The sequence below is a fragment of the Vombatus ursinus genome, unplaced genomic scaffold (assembly GCF_900497805.2).
Source record: "Vombatus ursinus unplaced genomic scaffold, bare-nosed wombat genome assembly UNPS02009573.1, whole genome shotgun sequence".
NCBI lineage: Eukaryota > Metazoa > Chordata > Mammalia > Diprotodontia > Vombatidae > Vombatus > Vombatus ursinus.
This window is the reverse complement of record NW_020949351.1, coordinates 14,185,431-14,191,410: the sequence shown is the minus strand read 5'-3', so window position 1 is coordinate 14,191,410 and position 5,980 is coordinate 14,185,431.

Below are 5,980 nucleotides of genomic sequence, written 5' to 3'. Positions count from 1 at the left end.
AAGATAGACTAAAAAATAATTTGAAACTAAATATTCTAATCCTAAAAAATGATTGGGTCAAACAACAAATTTTAGAAACAATTAATAATTTCATCCAAGAGAATGACAATAATGAGACAACATACCATAACTTATGGGATGCAGCAAAAGCAGCTCTTAGGGGAAGTTTTATATCTCTAAATGCTTACATATATAAAATAGAAAAAGTGTAGATCAATGAATTGGGCATACAATTAAAAAAACTAGAAAAGGAACAAATTAAAAATCCTAAATTAAACTCCAAATTAGAAATATTGAAAACCAAAGGAAAAACTACTAAAATTGAAATTAAGAAAACTATTGAACTAAGAAATAAAAATCAAAGCTGGTTTTATGGAAAAAAATAAACAATAAAATAGATAAACCTTTGGTTAATGTAATTTAAAAAAAGAAAGAAGAAAACCAAATTACTAGTATCAAGAATGAAAAGGGTGAAATTACCACCAAGGAAGAGGAAATTAAAACAAAAATTAGGAATTATTTTCCTCAACTACAGGCCAACAAATTTCACAATCTTAGTGAAATGGATACATATTTCCAAAAATATAAATTGCCCAGATTAACAGAAGAGGAAGTAAAATACTGAAATAACCCCATCTCAGAAAAAGAAATTGAACAAGTCATTGATGAACTCCCTATGAAAAAATTTTCAGGGCCATAAGGATTTACATGCGAATTTTATCAAACTTTTAAAGAACAATTAATTCCAATACTATATAGACTATTTGGTAAAATAGGTGAAGAAGCAATCTTACCAAGCTCTTTTTATGATACAAATATGGTGCTGATACCTGAACCAGGAAGAGTCAAAATAGAGAAAGAAAATTATAGACCAATTTCTCTAATGAATATAGATGCAAAAATTTTAAACAAAATATTAGCAAATAGATTACAGCAACTTATCACAAGAATAATGTACTATGACCAGGTAGGATTTATACCAGGAATGCAGGCCTGGTTTAATATAAGGAAAACTATCAGCATAATTCATCATATCAACATCAAAACTAACAGAAACCACATGATCATCTCAATAGATGCAGAAAAAGCTTTCAGGGGCAGCTGGGTGGTGCAGTGGATAGAGCAGTGACCCTTAAGTCAGGAGGACCTGAGTTCAAATCCAATATCAGACCAAACACTTGAAACATACTAGCTGTGTGACCTTGGGCAAGTCACTTAACCCTGATTGCCTCACCAAAAGAAAGAAAAAAGAAAGACAAAAAAAGAAAAAGCTTTTGACAAAATACAACACCCATTCCTATTGAAAACACTAGAAAGCATAGGTATAAATGGAGTCTTCCTTAAAAATAATAACTAGCATCTACCTAAAACCTTCAGCAAGCATAATATGTAATGGGAACGAGCTAGAAGTATTTCCAGTAAAATTGGGGGAGAAAAAAGGATGCCCATTATCACCACTGTTATTCAACATCATACTGGAAACATTAGCTTTAGCAATAAGAGAAGAAAAAGACATTGAAGGCATTAGAATAGGCAAAGAAGAAACAAAGCTACCCCTCTTTGCAGATGACATGATGTTATACTTAGAGAATCCCAGAGAATCAAGTAAAAAACTACTTGAAATAATAAACAACTTTAGCAAAGTTACAGGTTATAAAATAAACCCACATAAATCATCGGCATTTCTATGTATTATCAATGAAGCCCAACAGCAAGAGATAGAAAGAGAAATTCCATTTAAACTTACTGTAGGCATTATAAAATATTTAGGACTCTACCTCCTGAAACAAACCCAGGAACTCTACGAACGCAATTACAAAACACTTTTCATGCAAATAAAAGCAGATGTAAATAATTGGAAAAACATCAGTTGCTGATGGGTAGGCTGAGCTCATGTAATAAAAATGACAATTCTACCTTAGCTAATTTACTTATTCAGTGCCATACCAATCAAACTACCAAAAAACTATTCTATAGAGTTGGAAAAAATAACAAGATTAATTTGGAAGAACAAAAGGTCCAGAATATCAAGAGAACTAATGAAAAGAAATGCAGGGGAAGGTGGCCTAGCCATTCTAGATCTTAAATTGTATTATAAAGCACCAATCATCAAAACTGCTTGGTACTGGCTAAGAAATAGAGTGGTGGATCAATTGAATAGGTTAAATATGCAAGACACAGTAGTCAATGTCTATAGTAATCCATTATTTAATAAACCCCCCAGCTTCTGGGATAAGATCCCACTCTTTGGAAAAAACTGCTGGGAAAACCGGAAAAGAGTATGGCAGAAATTAGGCATAGACCACAATCTCACACCATATACCAACATAAAGTCAAAATGAGCTCATGATTTAGTTATGAAGACTGATACTATAAGCAAACTGGGAGAGCAAGGAATAGTTTACCTGTCAGATCTATGGAGAACAGAAGAATTCATGACCAAACAGGAGATAGAGAACATTATGAAAAGCAAAGTAGATAATTTTGATTGCATTAAATTGAAAAGTTTTTGCATAAATAAAGCCAATGCAACTAAGATTAGAAGGAAGGTAGAAAATTTGGAAAGAATTTTTTACAATCAGTCTCTCTGATAAGGGCCTCATTTCTAAAATATATAGAGAATTAAGCCAAATTTATAAGAATACAAGCCATTCCCCAATTGATAAATGGTCAAAAGATATGAACAGGTAGTTCTCAGATGAAGAAATTAAAGCCATCTATAGCCATAGAAAAAATGCTCTAAATCACTATTGATTAGAGAAATGCAAATTAAAACAACTCTGAGGTACCACATCACACCTATCAGAATGGCCAACATGACAAAACAGGAAAATGATAAATGTTGGAGAAGATGTAGGAAATTGGAACACTAATGCATTGTTGGTGGAATTGTGAAATGATCCAACCATTTTAGAGAGCAATTTGTAACTATGCCCAAAGGGCTATCAAAATGTGCATACCCTTTAACCCAGCAATAGCACTTCTAGGGCTACACTCCAAAGAGATCACACAAACAGGGAAAGGACCTACATGTATAAAAATATTCATGGCAGCTCTTTTTGTGGTGGCAAAAAAATTGGAAATTGATGGGATGCCCATCAATTGGGGAATGGCTGAGCAAGTTGTGGTATATGAATGTGATGGAATTCTATTGTGCTATAAGAAATGATGAACAGACTGACTACAGAAAAACTTGGAAAGTATTGTATGGTCTGATGCTGAGTGAAGTGAGCAGAACCAAGAGGATGTTGTACACATTAACAGCCATGTTGCATGATGACTAATATTGATAAATTCAACCTTTCCTGGCAATACAAGGGTCTTAGACATCTCCAGAGGCCTTGTGATGGAAAATGCTATCCACCCAAAGAAAGAACTATGGAAGCCGAATTGCTATTTTTTTCTCTTCTGTTGAGTTTTGTTTCCTCTTTCTGATGGTTCCTCCTATTGATTTTAATGTCTACTTACAACATCACTAATGTGAAAATATTTTTAATATGAATGCAAATGTATAGCCTATATCAGATTATGCATCATCTTGGGGAGGGTGGTAGGGAGGAAGGGGGAGAAAAATTTTAAACTCAAAAGCATATGGAAGTGATTATTGATAAATCAAAATAAATTAATAAAAGAAGGAAAAAGAAAAGAAAATGTAATTCTAGGAAGGAAGAGGTTCTAGCAATTGCAATAAGGAAAGGCCTCATTCATTTGTCTTCTAAAGAGTGATTCTGCTTACTAATCTCATATGCAAGATACTTTTAAAGTTCTCTTTGAAATTTTGTTTACTGTAAGAACTAGTGCCCACTATGTTAGTTAACTTTTACTTTTCATAGATTCTTATATATCCTCTGTTCTCGTTCTCTCTCTCTCTCTCATCATTTTGTTCTTTCTATGTATTTTATATATTTCTATGTGTTATACATTTTCCTGAGGCTTTTACACCTTTTGTCACATGCTTTCATTTCAATTTATGACTTCAAATGAAATAATAACAGGAATAGTGATAATAATAGTGTCTTCTCTGGATCCCTTTCTTAGCACTTTCTAGCATAGTTTTAGCACAATGTGATCTTAACAAAAGGTCTATTAAATTTATAAATTTATCTAGTTCCCAGGACGTGTTTTTGTTGTTGTTGTTGATGGTGGTGGTGGTGGTGGTGGTGGTGGTGGTGGTGTGTGTGTGTGTGTGTGTGTGCATATATGCGCGCATGTATGTGTGTGTGTTTAATCAATATCTCTGCTGTCTTTTTTGTCTCTAGTTGTAGATATAACTTATTTACTTATTTTGTTATTGCAATCTTCATTAATTTTCTGCTGGGATAGTTTAAACTACTCAACTCTACTGCTACTGTTACTAAACATTAAAAGCCTTGGGCTGTGAAAATCTAAGAACTAAGTCTTGCTTCTGCCACTTTCCTGTCAGAGCCTTCAATGTTTAGTATATAATAGAGGTAACACTATGGTAAATCTCCATTTTCTTCTAGATTGATTTAAATTAACAACTAGTATGCTGCTTTTGCATGGCCCATAATTAATCCCTACTTTTTTGAAACCCTGCATGTTGTATAGAGAAATTTACTGTCAAGGCTCTAAGTTAGTTTTAGCTCAAATCAAATGGAAACATTTCTTTCAGTCAGCCAAATGGTTAGCTCTGTCTCAAAAAGTTTTTCTCAATGAATCACCTTCCCCCAACCAAGAGGGTAGTGTCTTATCACCTCTATTTAGCAAGAAATGCAGAATTTTTTTCCTAATGTACCTTACTTCTAGAATTTACTTTTAAATAATATACATTTTACATTTGCACAAAATAGCCACCTATAGCTAAATTTTCATTTACCCTTATGAATCATCTTAATTAGAAAAAATCTGTGTGAGTAAAAATGGTATCCAAATTCAAGTTGAAATGTGTTGATTTATTGTGTCATATTAATATTATCCAGTTAGGAAAAGTACTTCTTCATTATTGAGGTTTTTTTTTTTCCACATGAAGAACCCACATGTCATGTCATACCATTAAATTCATTTGTTATGGCAAGAAGACAGAGATAGCTCTGAATCTTTTTTGTTTTAGTATGTCCAAAAGAACCTAAAAACATAAAATTCACTACAACTCTACCTCAGACAGTTACCTTTTGATGCTGAAGAAACCACATTACTTATCAAGCCTTTCTTTCTTCTTTTCTAAAATGAAGGTGTAGAGGTTGGACTCAGCAGCCACTAAGATGCTTTCTATTTCCCAATCTATGATTCTGTGTTCCTAATAAATCCACAATTTGATCATGATTTCTCCACTGAAATACTATTCCTTCATTTCCATGGGCATGACCATGTCATTTCAATGACCATTAATAACTAAAACTCAATATGCCCTATATGCAACATATCATCTTTCTCAGCAAGCCTCTCCCTTCTTCTAACTTTTTTAATTGTGTTTAAGGCATCAACTTTTATTTAAATCTGTCAGTCTTGAAAACTTAGAATTATTTCCTATTCTTTCCTCTGCCTCTAACATCTCACCTAAATAGTTTTTGAGCCCTAGCTGTGGTAGTGCTTCAAAATTTCTGCCATTAGGGTTCTACCTTAAATTCCAATCATAGTCAGCATTATTCAGAAAATTAGTACTTCTTGTTTTGTCTATTGTCATACACTGTTGAATATTTTCTCTGTTTTCATCCTCTTTCATTGCCACCCCATCATTCAAAACACTCTGTAAATCATCTTTAAATGCAAATATCTGAACCTATGACTCCCACCAATTTTTTTTATATAATTATAATTGATTTGTTTAAGAGATCATAAAAAGGAAATTCTTTCAACCATGGATATTTGAGACAGTCCTTCAACTTAAACTGAAATATTCCTCGGGGTTTGAGAATTAACATGAATATATCAGATAGACAGAGGTGTCTTTGTGTGTGTATGTATGTATGTATGAATATATATGTGTATATATGTATGAATATATGCATATATAGATATA